A 20,818-nucleotide genomic window follows, 5' to 3' on the forward strand; every position below is an offset into this window, starting at 1 on the left:
AGGGCCCATCTGACCTTCAGCCCACCCACCGCTCGCTCTGTGTACTCGCTACTGCCTGTGGGCGGGTGCTGCCCACTGCGCCTGCTTCGGCCAACGGCATCCTGCCAGGGAAAGACCAACATAGAGGCTCTGTGTGTTTGTGTGTGTTACACATTCTTCATTCATTTTTTGTCTCGGTGTGTGCCACTGCCATTGCATGTTGCAACCCCATGCACATATGCTGTTAGTTATGAATGTTACACTGTTGTGTTCCTTAACATTCACATGTATCCCATTATGAATTGTAAATCAAAGTACAATGACTAACTTGCACTGTGGCATGATTTTAGGTAAGCTTTTATGCGTTTACCGAGCACATGCTCAGCCTGTAGCAGCCTGCAGCTATCTGTATTCATGCAACAAGCACCCCGGAGTTACCAGATCGTACATTGAGGAAACAACAAAAGCATTCAGGAGACAGCAATTGCATCAAAAAGACAAAGCACATGGTAAGGTCTGATGCACTGCTTGTCTTAAAATACAGATGTGAAAAACACCGAGTGGGAAATTAATGAATAGCATCCTGACATGTTTTTCTTTTCTTGTTTGCCAACCCCACCTCTGTGTATTCATGTTGGCAGTACAACAGCTCGAGTCGACTTATTTTAATCTTTCTGTTTTGGAAAAATGCTGTCACTAGAAACACACTGAGGTCGTATGTGTGTGCATACGCGAGTGTGCCTGTGGTGCCCACACAACCCTGGGGCCAGAAATATTGAGCATCCAAACAACATTCTTGAGACTGTAAACGCCTCTTGGTTACAAGGGGGTGGAGGGGCACAATCACAAAACAAAACCATAATCATAAATGATAATGATGGACTGGAGATAAAATAGACAAAACGCCAAATGAATCACCTTCCAGACAATCCAAAGTTGTTGTTTTACCTATAAACTAATTAACGATCCATAAAGGAATTACCGCTCCATTAAACCGGTTCAGACCCGTACTAGTTGCCTGCTTGTGTATCTTTAAAGCAGCAGTTTCCAGTGGGGGAGGGACAGAGCTTTACAAGTCTGTTAATGGGTCACTGCAGCCTGTGGTCTTCAAACACTAGGCTTCAGTCTGTACACGTCTGACCTCATCTCGGCCCAGACGCTGCTCCTAACGCAGCCCAGAGTCAGTTTCTCTCGCTCTTTGTTTGTTTGCCCCTGCATCTCCGCACATGTCTAACGGCACTATTTATCTTTCGCTGTCCCTTCTCTCTATCCTTTTTTGCAAACAGATCGCTTTCCTCTTCATCCTCATGCTGCTCACAGATCTGCATCGTCCTCTTCCTGCTCTCCAGCGCCTCACTCCCCCCATCCCCCGTCCCCTCCCCCCTCCTTGTTTCCCAAACAATTCCTCTGCAAAAAGACACATTCCTGTAAAATGTTGACATGGAAACAGTGGGAGGGGAACAGGTCTTTTTCCTGCCGCAGGTGGAAAACTACAATCAAACTGGGAACAGCTGGCGCTCTGCTGCCATGGAAACACATGGGTCTTTCCAAAACAATATCACAGACAGGTATCAGGGTGTCATGATGTCATGTGATACTGACCCGATGACTGGGCCTCCTATATAATAGAAGACTCCGCTTCAACTACTGTACATGGAGGGTTTAACCAATTCAACTTCTGGGCTTAATACACTCTGAAAAAAATAAATGGATTGTGCATCTGGTTGTGTGTTTTTATGTGCAATTATCAATATATAGCTATAGATTGGTAATCCCGTTGACTAACATTTAACTAGATCATATTTGTGTTCAAGGAATGGCTTGACATTTTGGGAAATGTGTATATTTGCTTACTTGAGATGATCGATGCTATTTTCCTGTCTATCATGTACATGGAGCTGGACCCAGATATTAGCTTTGCTTAGCATATAGACTGGAAGCACAGCAAAACTGCTAGCCTGGTTAAGCCCAAATCTAACTTCTAAACCATTAAATACGTTAAAACACAATTAGACTTGACAGTCAACAAGATGTAAAGTATTATAGTATCAGAACAGAGTAGGTTTGGCTGCTTATGCTAAGCTAAACTAATTGGCTGCTGCATATTAAGCATACAGAAAGGGCACTCCAGACACTCTCTATCATTATTATTTTTTTTGTTTCGTGCTACCTCTTCTCAGTGTCTGAGTTTGGCTCTCGGCCATAATGGACACAACATCTAAACCATACTGTAACAGTGCTAAAGTGCAATAGCTTAATACGAGGAAACGAGCTGACCTTCACTTACTCTCACATATACAGGAAATTAAAAGGCCTGTCTGAGTTGAGTTGCGATAAAAAGAGCTGTGGCCAACAGACAAAGGAAACAGTTATTGCCTAAAACCCATAACGCTCCTTATGTTTCCAAAAGAAAAGAGGGGTGAAAGTTAAAAAAAGAGGAATAAATTATACACTATTAATTATTACGGAAACTATAAGATAGAAAATAATCAAATAAAAAAGCTATAAAAAGAAAGAAGACAAAGACAATGTAACAGACTGAGAGCCATGAAATTGGAGAGAGAGAGGGAGTGACTCTCAAAGGAGGCATAAGATATCCTCGATAGTGAGCGCTGCCTCTCCATCCCCCATCATGCTTTTCACTGCGCATGGCCATCATAAATCTGCCCCGGCTGCTGACGCCTTTATGGAAGGAGGCCTGTCATCCTAACACTGCCGATATAACCCCACCTCTGGCTCTTTCTCTCACACACACAGTTACAAATGCATTCACACCCTTGCCTCGAAACCCCACCCAGCCCCACCCAGTCCCATAGGATGCTAATACAACACTCCCTCTCTCTTATTCATGCCATTTAATGAGAGTTGAATGTAATCAGAGATGGATTGGTTCCCCCCCCCCCTCCCATCCTAAATCTGATTCATATACAGTGTGCTGGATTTGGGAAGGCTAAGCTTATTGAAGAGGCTAAGTCTGGATACTTGCGATAAATAAGATTTACCCCTGTCTCTCAAATAATGCTGTGCTTTTCTTTACTGGCCCTCAAAATGTAAAAAAAATACACATGCAGTACTGCAAACTATGATGGGGAGGGAAGTGGGATGAGAGTTGCTAAAAAAAGAGAGTAAAAGAAATAGAGAGCACTCCTTCGCCTGAGTTCCTACATCCCCTTAAATATCTAATTTAGAGACAATTTAACACAGAGGAGATGGGACTGGTACAGCAGAGCAAGTGGAAAGCTGTGGAAATTAAAGTGAAGGCTCAGCTACAGCATCGCTGGGGGGGACAGACACGCCGTCAAATGAACTTGAACACAGCGCTTCACTCATAATCCTCCTGCGACTGCACGGGCACTTGACAGAAGTTAATTTGATAAATGTCACTATCTTGTCAGGCGCAGAGTGTCTGAATAGGCAACTATTTTTGACATGCTCAGTATCTGCATTTTAGGTAGGAAAATCTGGAGCCGTGGCTCTTTTCAGATACTCAGAAGATGCAATTGCGGGGACAGTTTTGAGAGGAATTCTCTCAATTCACTTGAGGCCACAGTGGGCACTTTGCATCCCTCAAAGAAAACATTCAGTGGAACTAGATTGAGACTCTCTCAAGATTAAGATGAATCCGGGAGACATTCTTCGCAGAATTACTGTAAAAAGACAGGACATGTAATGAGCAAAGTGTGTATTCTGCGACACAAATCACCATTAACGCAGAGGCAATGAGTTCCTGGAAGCGGTTTCATTTCACGAATTAGTTTCTGCATTTCTGTCGCTTCTTTGAGAGGACTAAAACTGCACATTCCCTCAGTGAAGGCAGCACCTTTCCTCATCTCCTTTTCCCAATTGTGGTCAATTTATCATGAACGCTATTTCAACCAGCAATCACAGCCGCATGATGTCTATCTGCTGGGGAATTCCTTGTTCCCGCCTCGTGGCGTTATCAACATCACTCGAGTTAAGAAATCATAATAAACCAGTTTGTTTCCTGCGGGTAATCTCTGCGGAAATGACCGAGCGGCAGCAGCCAGTTTCACTTATAAAGCTGGGAGGAGGGCTAAGTCAGAGACGCACGTTTCTTTAAATACAAACAGCGCCCCCTGCAGTGATGTAATCTTCCCTTTGTCTCAGGACGGAGAGATTAGAGGCAGAACAGCGATGAAAGCAAAAGGAAAGGGCATGGCCTGAAATCACACCACTGGAGGAAGAGAGATGAGTAGAGGAATGAGGATGTGTGTGCGTGTGCGTGTCTTTACGAGGCTACAGTTTGTGCGATGAGTTTTTTTGTTTAAATATTGTGTGTTTTCCTAAACTTCTCATGGGGACAGATGTTTTGCCATGTGCTCCGTGGCATAGATGTCTGCCACAGGAAAATAAATAATGTTGTATTGCCTTCTACTGCCCATGGAAAAAAAAGTTGGATAAAGACTTCTGCAGGAGCGAATTCCAGTACGTTGTGATGTCACTTGCGTCAACACCGGTTGACTGTCTCACCCTAATTATTGTCAAAGAAGCATCAGAGAGGGTCACAAAAGCTTGATGAAAGCATGTATGGAGCCACAATGACTAGTAATCAACTAAAAATAACTTTAAATGAATACATGAATTACCCACTGGACAAAACGTAATTCAATTGTGAGAAAATAACCATAAGATTGTTCCAGAGACAAGAAGACATCTTCAAATGTCTTGTCCGACCAACAGTCTACAAAAGTTATAAAATGTACAATGACATAATACAGAGGAAATAACTAATTATGTGCTTCCTGTTCCTGAGTCTCCAGCCTTACACGCATTTGCTGCCAGGGGACAGTGCATCACTGGCATAAGTCGGGTATTAAATATGGGAGAGTAGACGAACAATAGAACAGAAAAATGATTTGATGAAAAGGAAGACGGATAAAAAGAGACAGCGAGGAGAAGACAAAAGTTGACAGGCAGGCCGGCAGGTGGCAGATATATGCGTAAGAAAATGACCCAAGCACAAAAATAAACATAATTACAGTAGAAGACATGGACAAAAAGATAATTACACAACCAATCACACACACAGCCGCATCGCTTACGTTGTGTCAGCTTCCCTCTGCGCTGCGTGTTTTACTTCTCTGTACGCTTCTCTCCCTGTCTCAGCCTTTTCTATTCTCTTTCTCCTTCCCGCCGCCTTTGATCACACACAAGACTTTTATGGAGAGCGCTCTCCCATCCTGGTAGACATATGCTCAAGCACACACACACACACACACACACACACACAAACCCTGACAGACAGACCTTTGATTCATCAAGCGCCTGTCGTGTCTTCTCTGTCAACTGACTCATTAGCGAAGAGACCCCCAAAGCATTATGGGGGAAAATAAGCGTTCAAATTGCTGCAAAATCACGCAGAGGCTCTGATTAATAATACAGCACGCTAAATTACCGGCTCCGCTCTGAAACGTGGACAGCGCTCATTAGGCTGCGGTTTCTACAGGCAAAGATGGCAATGTGCGATGAAAAGAGGAAGATGCAGCTTTGAGGCCGCTAAGTAAGCAAATGGAGGGTCTTTAGTGGTATTTACAGTATGTGTCTTGAAGGTAAAAACAATAATAACACATTCCTATCTGCTCTCTGCTCTTTTACTTCCATTTTCATAACGCAACAGGAGCTTTCTTTCTTCAAATGTCTTCATAAATACTACCTTTCCTCAGTGTCGCTCGGCCTTTGCTGCGTCTCTCTGCTTTCCTTCCACGTTGGCCTTTGCAGGAGGCACTCTGCGATCTCACCACGGCGGTAAATCTTGAGGGCAGACCTCAACCCTCTGACACTCTCTTTAATGCATCATGAGCGCCACAGCCATTGCGTATGTTTCCGTGTGGGCGGAGAGCAGCCTCATTCATTTATTTACACTTAAGCTATCTGCGGCCCATCATAAATAATGTGTGGGTTATCATTGCTCTAATGTGTTAGATACAAATAGAATACATAGGACTGAGAGGAATGCTATTTCTTTATCTGTGCAACATTTAAGTTGGTGGAAAGATGCTCACACATGAGGGAGTAAAGTGTGAGTGAAACGGTTTATCACAACTGCATTCAAGGCCTTTAAGATTTGGTTTGGATGATGAAGATCCTGTTGTGTAAATCACAACAAAAGGTCACTTTGACAACTCTTTCCTGGCTCAACTTTGTAGTAGAAGCTAACAACTGCCCACAAAGCAGTCGTTTAACATGTTAGCATGTTAACAGTTGCTAATTAGCGCTAATTACAAAGCGCAGCTGTGGTCGATGGTGGCAGTAGATGAAAAATTAGAGGATCGTCGAAGCCGTCAGATTCATCCTCTGGGACCATAAATACAAGGACACAATTATCATGAAAATACATTCAGTAGTTGTTGAGATATTTCAGTCTGAACCAAAGTGACGACTAAAATGACAACATGTGAATATCCGGCCTAAAAACATATTATCACACAATCACAGGTGTAAAGTGTTTGCATGTGTCCGTTGCTGGAAGGTGGAGACACACAAGGCCCCCAAGCCGAGCAACGGTTGGAGGTTGGAGGTTAACGCATTGGAAGAGTGGGGCCAAAGGTCACATGGGGTTTCTGTTACTATGTGTGCGTTTGTGTATTCATGTATGCCTCAAGCAGGGGAGCTGAAATCCAATTAACAAAGAGTGATACTACTTCAATCAATGCACTCACTAGCTAGGGAATGGACTCTGATCCTTATCAGCACACATACCTCTCCTTCAAAATACTGTAATGTCTTGCAATCCTGAACGCTGGATAGAGTTACAATGCGGGTGTCATGCTGCAAAGGAGGTATTATGATACACAACATGATGTGAAGAGGAAGCTGGGGCCTGTGGATTATTTGATTTCCATAAGTGCTTCCAGAAAGCCAACAATGAAAGTCAGCTACTTCTTTTATAAAGAGTCTTTAATTTAAAAAAAAAAGCACAACGTTTCACTAAATCTCATCCGTCTATTGATCTCACCCTGAAGCTGACATCAAGACAACTATTCTCCACTTTTCATTTGGCTTTATGGAGTCGATGAAGAGAGGGATGACAATCAAGTATCGCTCCTGTTTCATTTCATCCAGTCTGACAGACCAACTCATGTGGAAAAAACGAACAGAGTGATTGTTCCACGTCAGTGTCTGCAACGTGATAGAAGATTTGACACTTTCGTTGATGGAGTGCACCACTACAACTTGCCATTTTAATCTGATTGGAGACACTGCTGATAGTTGGAAAAGATGAATGATTGAGTAATAATCCATCACGGGCCACAAACAAAAAGGTAAATTGTCTGCGTGACAGACTGAGGTGAACTAACTACTATTGACACATCTTTTCAGTTTGTTTCAACACAGCATTTTCAGACCAACATTAACCTGTAATATAATTTATATTAATACGAGTACTACTGAGTGTGCTATCCACTTCCATTTGGTTACTTAGAAATAACACTCAACAATAACTAATACAATGTGATTATATGTAAATTGTGACTGCATCTTACTAGCAACTTAATAGTACATATTTGCATTACATTTACCGGCTTAACATTTAAGTCATGTATTGCTTCATGCATAAATAATTATTCGCCTATGGAGTTTGCGCAATTACTTTTGGCACCAGATATAGATTTGGATGCCAATATATGGATTTTTACTTGACTATAAATTGGAATGCATGGCTTTGACTTGTAACAGAGTATTTCTACACCGTGTCATTGCTACTTCTGCACTGAAAGATTGCTTTCACCATGAAACAACAGACCAAAACCAGGTCATTAAAAGGCTTTGTTCGTTCCTCAGGAGAAGCAATTCTACAAGAGCTGGGTTGGTTTTGGGTGCTCATGTGTAACACTTTCTATTACTTACTGCACTTAAGTGCAGTGGTTGTGAGTTTTATGGTTATGGGACTATAGTATGTGTACAGTTTAGATGGTGCAGAGCTGCAAGAGCCCTGTATAGTGGAAATATAGTCTGGTAGCTGATGGAGGGAGTGGCTTCTTCCACATAATAAGAACAGCTTAATGATTGAATGTAAAGCAATTTCAAAGCATTCATCTCTTGGTATTTTGTTTCGTTTTGAGGAGTGTGCTTCTAAAGCAAGTGCGGCGTAAACACATTGAGTTTCATAAAAGTGTAAAGTCCCACCAACAAACTGCCATTTGCTCCAGTGTCAGACAAAGCTATAAAATCCATCGCAAGAAAGTAATGACGAAAAGTGCAAATGGCTCATATGTTCTTGCAACGACGCCGCTTGAAACCGCATCCAATCATATTCTGCACTTCATACAGTAGGTTGACATTCAATGAGTGTGTGTTCCTGCCATGACTGCATCTCTGAGGCTAACACCATGCCCATTGCATTCCCCAGGGTCCTGTAACGCAGGTAGTGCTGCACTTCTGCTGCCGTTGCTGCTCAGATCGTCTCTGAGGAACCAAGTCAAACCCTCAGAACTGCTGCTCAACCTTTCTGCCAAACGACTGGACTTTTGCCTCGCTATATTATACCGCCTTTACATCCATACAGCCCATACAACTGGCTTACAGGCATTCAATATGATATGTAATCAATAGGACGGTGTGAAGCTACATAACTGATCCGATACAAGCTGCTGGTTGAATTTGCTCATTTGAGATACAGCAGGACGTTTTTCCTGTCTAACCAGCGTGTGACATTTGTGTGGTGGGGTGGCTCTACTCACTTTACCTTAACCGGTCTCCTCTCCCACGGCTCCCGGCTCAGACGTTATGGCCTGTAGTGGCGCTTATCATCAGCACACAGCAGAACGAGCACAAAAGGCCCCAATCTGCCTAATCTCTGGTCAAACACAAGCTGCAGCATCATCGCAGCTCAGGGCAATAAACTGCTGCTTTATGCCGGAGCTGTTCAGGGGACGCGCGTTAGGACTTTGCTAAACGGACCATAAAGGTTTGCCAAAGCAAATCTCCAGGGGAACGGTTTCCTTGGTTACCACAGCCAACAGGAAGAGCATTTCATTTCTGATTAGGTATCCTGTCAAGAAAATGGGAAATGGGATTAAGTATCCCAAATGAAGAATTTATGAATGATTCTTTTTTGTTCAAATTAAGAAATTGTGCTTCCGAAAGGCCGATGTTTGGCTCATGGACACTTCATAAACACACTTGTGCACGCATAGATCCAACCTACATCTGTTTGCCTGCCATTTGCTTCTTGACGCCTACCCAAGCAGCTCTCTGAAGAACAAGCATGCGACTGCACTTCTCAAAATAGAGAACAGGGGTAGATTGTGAGATTGCATTCTAGGTAAATTGTCATTTAAGCATCCTTTTAATTCATTTCTCACCCAATCTGATGGTTGCCATGGAATTTCTTCTTCCCTAATCTTCTCCTCCCCGTTTCTCTCCTTTCTCCCTTTTTAAACTGGCACACGGCCAGTCTGACTGTCTGCCAGTTTCAAGCATCCCAGCATCAATTACCTGATTCCAGCACTCACATATTCCAATAATGGCTCTAAAACGCACACACTCACACACACACACAGAGTACATGTCTCGCTCCCAAACAAAGTCTGATCAAACACACACGCACAAGATAATAGAACATATTCACACTACCTCGACTCTAGACTACCTTTTCTCTGTTCAAGTGTACACAGACGCAAACGCACACACATTTTCCACAAAATGAGGACACTGAATAATTAGGGGGATGAAAAAAAAAAGTCAGATCCTATACAGACAGTCATTTCAATTATCTCTATTCCTCCGGCTGTCTGGCTGCTCTCTCTGCAAGGTTATGGGCTCAGCTCACCACGGTCTCTGGGACTTAGTCATGAGGAACCGGTTTGCTACTTGATTCCCCTCCGTGCAGGGTCCCAGGCTAGATATCACCGCCGTGCCGAAGGACCGATGCGTCTTCATCCCGCCGTTCCCGCTATAAGTGACGGCTGCCTGGTCCAGGCAAAAAAACATTTATACCGTATGAAACATTCATCCTCATCCTTCACCGTGACACAGTGTGCTTGTGACGGTGAGACCAACAATGGCTCGCAGCCGAGCCAACTGCATGGCATTTCTTGTCTCTTTACGGCAGCGTTGTGATAATCAGGGATGTTTGACTGAAGCAAACCCACTTTCCACCCCTTTCTTCCCCTCTTCAATCCTCTCAGGTATTTACTGAATGCGTTCAGCGCAGGCCTGGTCTCCGTGGCAACAGGACGTAGCAGGGAGACACAGGAAGCTCATGGGTAGACCTGTGTGTGTGTGTGTGTGTGTGTGTGTGTGTGTGCTTTGTATCTGCTTCCCTCTGGTAAAGCATGCAGGCGCACTGTCCTCTATGGCTTTGCGTCAAGGACACGACTCCTAATACCCAATGTCACACTGACAGTTAACACCTACACACGAGCACAAGCTGACATCAGAAACATGTTCAAAATAGGAAATTAAAAGCAAATATAGACAGACGCGTGTGGTATGGAGCGTGCCAGGACAAATAGAAGCGAAGCGCTTGTGGTGCGTGGTAACGTTAAATAAAACATCAGAAACACTGAACTGGAATACTATACAGTCTTATGTAATACATGCAAACGACTCTTTGGAGGAAGGCCCTGAACATTTTTTAGTCAACATTACAGCCGGGAACTCCTGAAAGAGAGGAGGGTCAGTTCCCATCAGTCAGTCGGCCCACCAACTAACCACCCATCCATTTTCAATCAATCAAGGTATTAGTATGGACAAGAATGAATTAATACACAAAATATAGATAAATTACTCCACTAGCGTTTTATTTCTTGAAATATGCTCCAGAGAATCCCGGGTAATCTAGGCACAGTGAAGCGTGGCATGTTAAGCATATGGAAGCATCATTTCCGTTGGGGATGAGCTGGACATGCCCCCCCTTTCCAATATTTCCCATGTAGGTTTATTTTCTTAATGTTGACATGCTTACTTGTGTCCTTGATTTATGATCATTCACAATAAGTTACCGTGGTGTTTCAATCATTGTTTGTTGTACTACCATGATCATTTATCCTAATTTGTCAATTGTTCGACAGCTCGATATGTCCATATATGCAGGATATGTATGTTGATGCAAGGTGTTATTTGAAAAAGTGGCAAAGGATCTGCCTTTGTGCAATAACCTGCTTCGTTTGAAATAGCGGTGCGCGAGTATGAGAGGGAGTGACCTTTAGCCATGCATAGAGGAGGCCTTGCTCTTGTTACTCATTGAGGCCTTTTCTGATACACATACCTCTGAAGACATGCAGTTTGAGCTTTACCGACACCTACCTGTGCACAAAGACTGCGGATTAGAGGGCCAGTGTGTCAAAAGGTTAGAAACTGGAGAAGGGGCTTGAAAGTTGAATTAATTTGAACTCTTGAGCGTTGTGTGTTGCCTGTACGGGAGGGAAAAGAAAAGGTCTGGCCCTCAAAATGAACCGTCTACATAGATAGGTAGGTTTGCTCGTAAATCTTCCTCTTCCTAAATTGCGACTCCAGACCGAAAATGTGACATGCAAAACGAGGAACGGGGTTTGACAGAGAGACATAGTGAGAGAAAAACAGAGATTAGACGAGATAGGAGCCTCTCAGAAGCATTAACTACTTAGCGAGAGACGGTGAGGGAGGCAGTGTGAATTAGAGTATTTCTTCACTGGCGCCTCGAGGGAGGAATGATATATTCAATTTGGGTTAAAAGAATGTGTTTAGAAAGGAAACACTATGACGGGCCCCGGGTGCATGCGAGACACGCGTTGGAGGATTAAGGCCTTTTCTGTGTTTCTCTGCTGGATGGTAATTGAGGGATTCAGGAGAGGAGCTTTTACTGAGCCAGATCAAGGCAAGAAGCTGTCAATGAAAACTACAAACATGGCCACGAGGGCAGCTGGCTGTCACTCAAAACTGCAGAAAAATTAAAAATCTTCATCGTACTCAGAGGATAGGAGAATACGTTCAGTCTTTGGTTTCTTTATTTCTTCTTCTTTATCTGCTTTTTTTCCCCCCCCTCACACGCTTTTCAATCACATCTCTCTGTTTCTTAGATCTCCTTTACTCAACATCCGAAAACCTTCTGCTCATCATTTCACTAGCTCTCCTCTACCTCTCTTTAATCCCTCCCCTCGTTCTCTTTCAGGGTGATGACTGACTCAGAGGTGCCAGTTACATGGCTTTCTGGGGTAACGTTAGCCTGCTTATGTAACAAGACACTAAGCAGGGGAGGGCACGGCCCCGCAGGTTGTCGGGCTGCTCATGTGTATGCATGGGCGCACGCCCACGGGTGTCATTTAACTTATGAGAGAGCAGTAGAGCATAGCACCACTTTTACAGCTTCAATCCCTACAGGTAATAAAACAGCTATACATTTAGCTCAACGGCAAGAAATTATTTGACTCAAACACTTTTAAAAAACAATGTATAAAACATGTTTTTGTCATAAGATGTAATGCGAACCCTATTTGATTCTGTGTAACTTAATAGAGTGAAATTGAATTGAGTGTGATTGAAAATTTTATAACGATATAATACATATTACTTTGCTTGACAAGATGTCTCGCCGGGATTGGCGGATTAAAAAACAAAGATGCAGTACTGTCATATTTCTGGTCAATAATGTGCGAGGTTGGACCTTGGTGAATAGGGAATGGAATGGTAGATGAGCAGAGATTACAAAATAAAAGCATGTGGTTGGGTATCATGAATAAGTGAGAAACAGTTACTATGTGTTGCACGCTGTGCTGGATACATAAATTCTGCTTTTTTTGATACTTACAGATAAATCGGTGTGTGAAAATTCAACTTCTAACATCCAGTTGATGCTTTATACTTTTGTAAACGGCAGTAACACACTTCTTTTTGAGGACCGCCTGATAAAAAAAAAGTGAATGGAACAAAGCAGGACTTCAGAATTCCGCACGAAACTTGACGCATCAAGCCTGTCATTACGACGCAGGGATCTGAATGAAGGTCTGCTTCGGACCAGGTTAGGTGATGTAGCAGCTAATAATATATACATCAGGAGTGCATGACACAGTGAGGGGGAACATGATGAAAGCACAGCAGGTCCTTGCACTCATTCAGGCGGAGGCAGATTTCCCCGTGGAGTTTAAGCGTCCTCAAACTCTCTGGAAACGACCTCCTTTTGTGTGTGTGTGTGTGTGCGCGCGCGCGCGTGCGCGCGTGTGTGTGTGTACAGTACAAAGTGACTGGGAGGGCAGAGCAGGTGGGGGGTGGGGCAGCTGCTGGTGGTAATGGTGCACAGCGGCAGCACTGCATAGCTTCTCGACCACGAGACAGATGTGCAAAAAGCCGCAGTCCCACATGCTTATTACCTACCAAGGACAGGGGAGCCACACGCACAGCAAAATGCACCACAAGGACACACGAATGCCGTCCATCGACACTGAACAACTGTACCCCACACGCACTCCGGCCAGATGTGCATGTTTTGTCCCAGCAAAAAAAAAAAAACGACGTAAAATGGCGTCTTCCTCATCAACGCACAGACTTTAAACTCTACACGACCTTACAAAAAGGAGGCAGACGGAGACTCACCGAGCATGTTGAACTACAGTGGAAGAACAAAGGAGTCATTTTTGTCGTCAAGCCTGAGAGGCGTGGTGTGTGACAATGAATCGAGCTTGTCTCACCAATCCATGTGTGTGTGTGTGTGTGTGTGTGTGTGTGTGTTAGAGACATGTGATGTGTTCTCGTGGTGTTGTACAGTACAGCAATGTGGTGGAGCAAACTGAAACGCTGCTTCTTTAACTCAAGCCCCGATGTCCTGATGCCCTTAAAATCCAAATTCTTTTTGTCTGAGAACCTTTGCTTTAGCTTTAGAAAAACTACAAATTTAGTCCGTGTGTCAGATTAACACTAAATATGACGTTCTAGAAGAATTAATGCAGGGCTGTTGCATTGGACTACGTTCACTTTAGCAAGGTGGACCTAATAAACTGAGGGTACGTATCATGTGAACATGCTTTGATGCTTTGAGCTACTTTTCTGTTTTTTTTTATCCCTGAGAACAAGTAAACACTTTATTCTCTATTTGATCACCGCTGAGCCAACTGTCCCCATGCCCTTTAGCAGAACAAAGAGTTACATAGATAGAGCGCGAGAGTGAAACGACGGCTTCCAAGTTCAGGGTTTTCTGACTGTCCTGCTCGTCTGCCGTATGTGAATAAATACACATACAGTAAATACATGAATGCAGAGTGAATGATGACGATGATGTAAATGATGATGAGAGTCATTATACAACAGCATTGCATTACTTTGATTAGACTAGCCAGCTGTTAATTAAAGAGAAGCTGGACTCAGCTCAATCTCTGATGTTTTCAGCAGCGGTGGAGCGAGACGACACACGGGGGGAAATTTACTGGTTCATGGATGGATGAACAAAGGCAAAAAGGGCCGGATGGATGCTATACGGAATGAAGACGAGGTTAATTTGTTGGCAGATGAAAGGTGTGAAAATTGTTTCTTATCAAAATACTAGAGCCCAGTCACGCCGGAAGGTGGCACGTTGAAATTCACCTGCCTTCTTTACAACACGTGTGGTTCTCGAGGCTGAGTGACGTGGGGACGATTCAACTTTAGCTGGGCCGCTAACAAGCTAACCGCTAACACGTCAGCCATCTATATTTGGAGCCCTGTCATTAAATTGACGTAAAAGTTAATAAACCTTGAACTCCCAGTCTTTTGAATGTGAAATCACTCGTTTGTTACAGTACAAGAAAAAAAAAGATAACTTGTCTTTTGACTGGATTTCTTCTCTTCCTTTCTTAGGGTTAATGCAATTAAACGCGTTTAACAGATGACCAACTAACCGATGACAACACTCGTAGCAATAAACTAGGATGAGATCCAACACACAAGCACACATTTAAAAATACATGCATGAGACAGAGGCCGACAGTCACACATCAAACACGGGCTGATGCACAAAGGTAAACACAACAAGAAACACCATCACACGGGGGAACCGTGCAGAGCAGAGCAGAGGAGAGGACACAGCACCGTTGTATATTTCTATTTCTTTCCTTCTAGCCTTGTGAAGAGGAGAAGTGAAAAATGTCTGCGATTCTAATTTTTCACAATTTTATTTTGCCTGAGTCGGTTCCTCAAATCCAACTATCAAATATTGTTTTGCTGCAGCAAAGCAAGAGTGCTTTAAGCGTTTCCTTTGCTTGTACTTCAGCTCACCTTTAACATTTTGGCTTTCAGACCAAACCTGTTCTCACAGCCCACTCACAGATCGACGGAGGCCGTCAAACAGGAACAGCAAGTCACAAAATAGATTTAGTCAATTATAGTTTGTTTGTTGGTAAAAGCATGCAAAAAAAACAGCTAAAGGCTGATCTAGAAACCATAGAGCAGAGAGTAAAGAGTTAAAGCAATCAAAATAAAAAGGCTTGAAATAGAGCTGTGACCTCAAAAAAGGTCAAGTGAGCGCGAGTCTCCCAAAAGGTTCTCGGCTCGACTCTGCAGAGCCACAAATGCAACGATTCCCCTGAATGATGGAGAAAGGAAAGAGTCAAGGAAGGTAGAGAAGGAAACATGTGCATGAATTCTACGTTGAGATTATTTCTGTTCGTCAACATGGGATCTGTCCTCTGGATTCATACAGCCATACGGTCAGCCTTCAAATGAGCTTTCCCTCAAGTATGCTGCTAGTCACATTACATTCAGACTGTTGGACAGTCATTATGACTCAAGAACACACACACACACACACACACACCTCGATGTTGTGAATCACATTAGAGAGAAGGAACATTTACACACACACACACACACACACACACACACACACACACACACACACACACACACTTGGTAGGTATAGACCAGAGTTGTCATTAAAATGTCATAAACATCTGCTTCCATCTGCTGCCATGTTGTTAACTTCAAATAAGATAAACCCTCAACAGACAAATACAATGAGTCATAAGTTAATATTACTCCCCACACACACACAAAGTATGCATCACGAAACACCCAACCACTAGGATGCTCCCACAAATGACCAAATATATGGGCAATGTAGCCATGTAATACACAGAGAAATGGACCCAGACAGATGTGTCTGAGACCTCAGACAGACTCCGTCTCTGCTGTCCATGAATCATTTTAAAATGGGAAGCCAGAAGAAACGAAAGAATTAAGCAGTCAGTTTGCAGTTAAGTATTTATCCAGAAAGCAGGTTTGTAAACCGAAAACAACACACATACACACACACACACACACACAGCTTCCTCAGCGTGTCACTTGCGCGTTTGATCCTTTGTCTGCCAACAAAGGCAACCTTAATTTAACACTACAAGACCTGTCTTACAGACGTTAAGCAGAAACAGAAAGCACCGCGCTACTGTTGGAATATCAGTGAGATACGAGAAGGCCACACACACACACGGGGAGGTGTCTGACCCAAAATCTGGAAAGTCCGGTTTAGTGGGTAGGTAAAGTGTGTGTGTGTGTCATTAGACTCATCAGGAAAAATGCAAGGAAGCAGCAGTTCAGCTGTGAGCATGGAAACAATTAACCCAAACTCATGTGAGAAGTATCGGCTCCGATACAATTTGTGTTGAATGCCACCTGTCAGAAGTTTACATTATTGCATTTGTATTTTTTATTACATATGTATTGAGTAGTGATTGTAAAGTAGTCAAGTTGACTGTCAGTGTATTACTTTATGTACTGTTAAATATGGATGGTTAGTCACTATATCGGTCAGATAAATGTACTGGAGTAGAAGTAAAATGTTGTGACAAATAGAAATAATCAAGTACAAGGGCCTCATTGCTGAACCGAAGAAAATGATCAAGTACTCCGCCTACAACTACTTGGCACGTAAATTGGAAAACAAACACACGTTGGTCACCAGGCACACACACATTGACACCACGCTGTCGGTGCACACACCCTCTTCGGCTGTGCTGGCCAGAGTAAGTAACCTTTTAGCGCAGAGATGGAGCCCTTGGCAAAGAGCCTGACGCAATACTGAGTCAACCAGTGGTCAAGGATGGGGGGAGAGAGAGGGAGAGAGAGAGAGAAAGAGAGGAAGAGAAACCATCATCCATTGAGATGAGAGACAAAGGACGTTGGGGCCCCGTCACACTTGAGTGAGATAAAATAATAGCTCCCAAAAGAAATGGGACAAGAACCTCAAGTGACCCACTTTTTCACTCCAAGTGCACCAAAAGGATCAGCAAGTCACCCATAGCTGTGAGGCTGTAGGTGCGTGTGTGTGTGTGTGTGTGTGTGTGTGTGTGTGTGTGTGTGTGAGCAAGATGTGCAATTATGCAGAGATAGGGAGGGGCGTGGGAAAGCAGCATGCTTTAGTTCATCGTCACCTCTCTCTTGATCTCCGTCAGCTGTGTTTTCCTCATCATATCTCTCGGATCGCTGCGACATGACTCGTAAACGACCGGCAGCTGCAACTTGTGATTATTTCAAACAAACCAGCTGTTTATTGTTTGGATTTTTAAAAAAAAAAAAATCGATTGATTGTTGCATCTGTAAAATGACAGAAGACTGTAAAAAAAACAAAAAAAACCTGTCATATCAGCCAATTCCAGTCTGGTTGGTTTTGTGCCCTCTCAGCAACATTTATCACCATTATCTGTGCACCCTGACAGGAAGCTGAGATGGACCATGAGAAAAGGGTGGTGTGGAGAAATAAAATAAAAAGGTACGGTAAAGATGTGAGTACCATCACAGGGTGATTCAGCCTCTAATCGAGGCCATCAATTACTAGTTGCATAGTGATAATATGACTATATGTCCGTAGTCCACGGATTCTATTTTAACACACACACACGTTGAGGCATGTAAAATGTCCAACTTTGTTAGCTCTTGTCGTTTATTATCATCTGCCCTTTAAGAGTTTATTCAGCACAGAGAGGCATTATCTCCAGTTACCAACTCTGATTATTTAATTATGTTTTAGCCTTTTAATTAGGACACAAGAGTCTCTTTTATGTTCCCTTTCATATCTTCAAGGTACTTCTTTTATTTACATACCGGGCTACGTTGTTCATTATTTTGATAATTGCACTTGTGTGGCATTATTATTTGTCATTGAGCCCTACTCATCCGTTATTATTTAAACAGAAAAGTCAGCGCAGCAGCAGGGACAAGCAGGGAATTTGAAAAAAGGTCGACCATTGCCCCCCAACAGATGTGACAGAGATCCAAATTAGTACCTGTATTATCCAGACTGTGTCTTTAACAACCATGTGGGACACAGACTTCTTTTTCGTTTGAGTCACCAAACGGCACATGTTTTAAATATGCTTTAACAGTCTTTGCCTCCAGAGAAAAATTAACTATGCTCATGTTGTGTCCCAGTCTGAAAATACTTCACAGCATTTGTTCTTGCAGCGGTCGCACTGATGACTGCAAGCCTTTTATGGTTCTCCGTTACTCATCCGAAGAGTTTATTTAAAAATCTGTTCTGCCCTCTTTTCCTGTCAGTCGATGCTCCACGCCTTAAAAACATTACCCAAGCAGATCAAAAATAGAGTTGTTTTTTGTTTTTTTTTACTCGTTCAAGCCACGGAGGATGAAGACATGCATGTACAGACGTTTACATAAACACACTTCTATGTGACGTCGCACCCTCGCTGTGCCCTCAGTCAGATGTTCCGCCTGAGATCCATGAATCAGTCTCGACTGTGACTGCGCCATCAGTGTCAAAATATAGCGGCGCTGCCGACATCTGACTTAAAAGCCTGAGCCGAAGCGCTTCTGCTGTCGTTTCGGCCTCGACTGCAAATAAACATGCGTGTAAATAATATCCACGTCAGTGAGCATTGGCCAGGCAGAAGCTATCGCCTCAAATAAAGTCATTAAGTCCTCTGAGTGATGTAGGAAGGATATAGGATAAGCAGTTTGGATAATGGAATGGAAATAGCTGCTGGATGCTTAACTGTTGCTAACAAGTTTGCCATATCAGTTTATTTCAACGTATTAGGCCTGTAAATAGAGTGCGTTTAGTGTGCAGAGTATTGGTTTTCCCGCACAAATAATTTTCTCTCACCAGGGATGCATTTAACAATTTCTGCTCATCATCTACCATCAAATCAATCCTTGCTGGCTTCCACTTTAAAATGAGTTTAAAAAAAAAAAACAAGTTAAAAAGGAGTGAACTGCCCTTATTTGTATTTGTTTTGCTCTTAAGCATGGAAAAGGAGATAACGACAGTGTATCGGCAGATAGCTTCTTTTTCCTCAAGAGGTTCGGCCTTGAGGCTAAAATGGCAACAGAAAATAGCCCACCATCAATACCAATATATCCACCTGAATAGGATAACACCCTTTAACCTGGATACCGCTACTAATACATTCAATCTATCTTGGGATGGTCTAAAATATACTGAGTGCTGAGGCTGGTGGATTGATGTGTTTACAATGACCTTCTGAGAAGTGCTGCTATGAGGGTCTTATCCTTCAGACTTTCAGCAATAACCTAAATTTGTCTTTTTGCGTCTCGAGTGCATGAGCACACATCTGACTGAATTACAGGATGTATGCAGAGCGCAGTGATGACAACGTCACTCCATATGGTTGAGATATGGGAGCCGCTTTGAGTAGAGACATAATAATAGCAAACAACAAAATAATTAAGGAGGAACACACGAGTCTGTCTTGGTAAAGAAAAAATGACCAAAGATGCACTGAACACTGGGTGATATCTAAAATACGTTATGTAGACTAAGGTTCCTAAACATTGCACATATGGGATTGTTGAACATCTCATATTAAGGTTGGAAATATATATTTACAGTAGGTAAAAGACTGGAGACGTGAATGTAAAACAGGCTTGCAGATTCATGGCAGAATCAGCTGCGTTTCGTTTCATGTTTAAATCTCCTCAGCTAGAGAGGGATGACATAAGCCAGCTAGTCCCTCATTGCCAGCACAGCACATGAAAAATGAAACGCTACATTGCCAGCTAATTCACTTACATAAGAGCCTCAACTGAGATGTGAATTTTAAAGAACAGTGACAGAGAGAAAAAAAACAAAAAAACAAGAAACAGCACCGAGAAACATCGAAGCGTGAGGCAGAGAAGGCAAGACACAAATGTCCACATTTTATTGTCCATTACAGGCCTGCGCATGATATTAAAACTGTCCTTTGTATTTCTTCCAAAAATGATACAGACCATTTAACAATGTATGAAACCTAAACTACACTGCAATTATTCTAATATATACTCCGAGCGTCGGGAAGTTCTTTTTATATCACAGTGAATTTCTCTGACGCCCAGTAAAGATTTCTTCTCTCGCTAATCATCTTGCCGTCTTTAACACAAACGGACACACTCACAGGCGGCGGAGATTTAGTAACTATGATCAACACTCCAGCTGACAGGGGAGGGATGTAATTCTCCTGCACTATTTCTGGAAACATGGCACTTTAGTTTTGGTCGAGACAGAGCCAGGCGGTTTTGCACTTCCTCCTCACATACATCACAATTGTTTCCAGTGTCTCAGTCAGTGTGTGTGTCTGTGTGTGTATCTTGAATGACATGGGAGTCGCGGACACGTTTTTTCTTCTTTTTTAATCTTTCTGTTCCTTGACTTCATGCGACTGACAGTTAATTCAGTAGCATCGCATTTCTGTGGCCTATAACCAGACTGACTGACAGGCCAACAGACAGCAGGCCAAACAGCATCGACTGGAGGCCGACACATGCTAATTAAAGCTAACCAGAAGCTTTCCTTTTCCTCTGTGCACATGCCATAGAGCAGACTCTCCCTATTTGCATTGAAGGCTTTATGATGTGAAAAAGGAATCCACTCGCTGGTGCAGACTACAAAACAAACATATGCAAACAAAGTCAGCGAAAT

The 20,818-nt window shown here is 43.0% G+C and overlaps 1 protein-coding gene across 2 annotated transcripts in view; it reads right to left on the reverse strand.

Annotated features, from left to right (window-relative positions):
* The window catches only part of bcr (BCR activator of RhoGEF and GTPase), a 69,183-nt gene that overhangs the window by 33,311 nt on the left and 15,054 nt on the right, over nucleotides 1-20,818 (reverse strand). The window contains exon 1 of one of the 2 annotated variants that reach the window (XM_068573910.1): nucleotides 8,682-8,866. The exons of the other annotated variant lie outside the window; for it this stretch is intronic. The gene's annotated coding sequence lies outside the window, so the exon portion shown is untranslated. Of the gene's footprint in view, nucleotides 1-8,681; nucleotides 8,867-20,818 lie in introns of those variants that run through there. 2 annotated transcript variants of the gene reach the window in all.

This window comes from Clinocottus analis, unplaced genomic scaffold, assembly GCF_023055335.1.
Source record: "Clinocottus analis isolate CAN_PGR_092001 unplaced genomic scaffold, fCliAna1.0.p SCAF_13, whole genome shotgun sequence".
Taxonomy (NCBI): Eukaryota; Metazoa; Chordata; class Actinopteri; order Perciformes; family Cottidae; genus Clinocottus; species Clinocottus analis.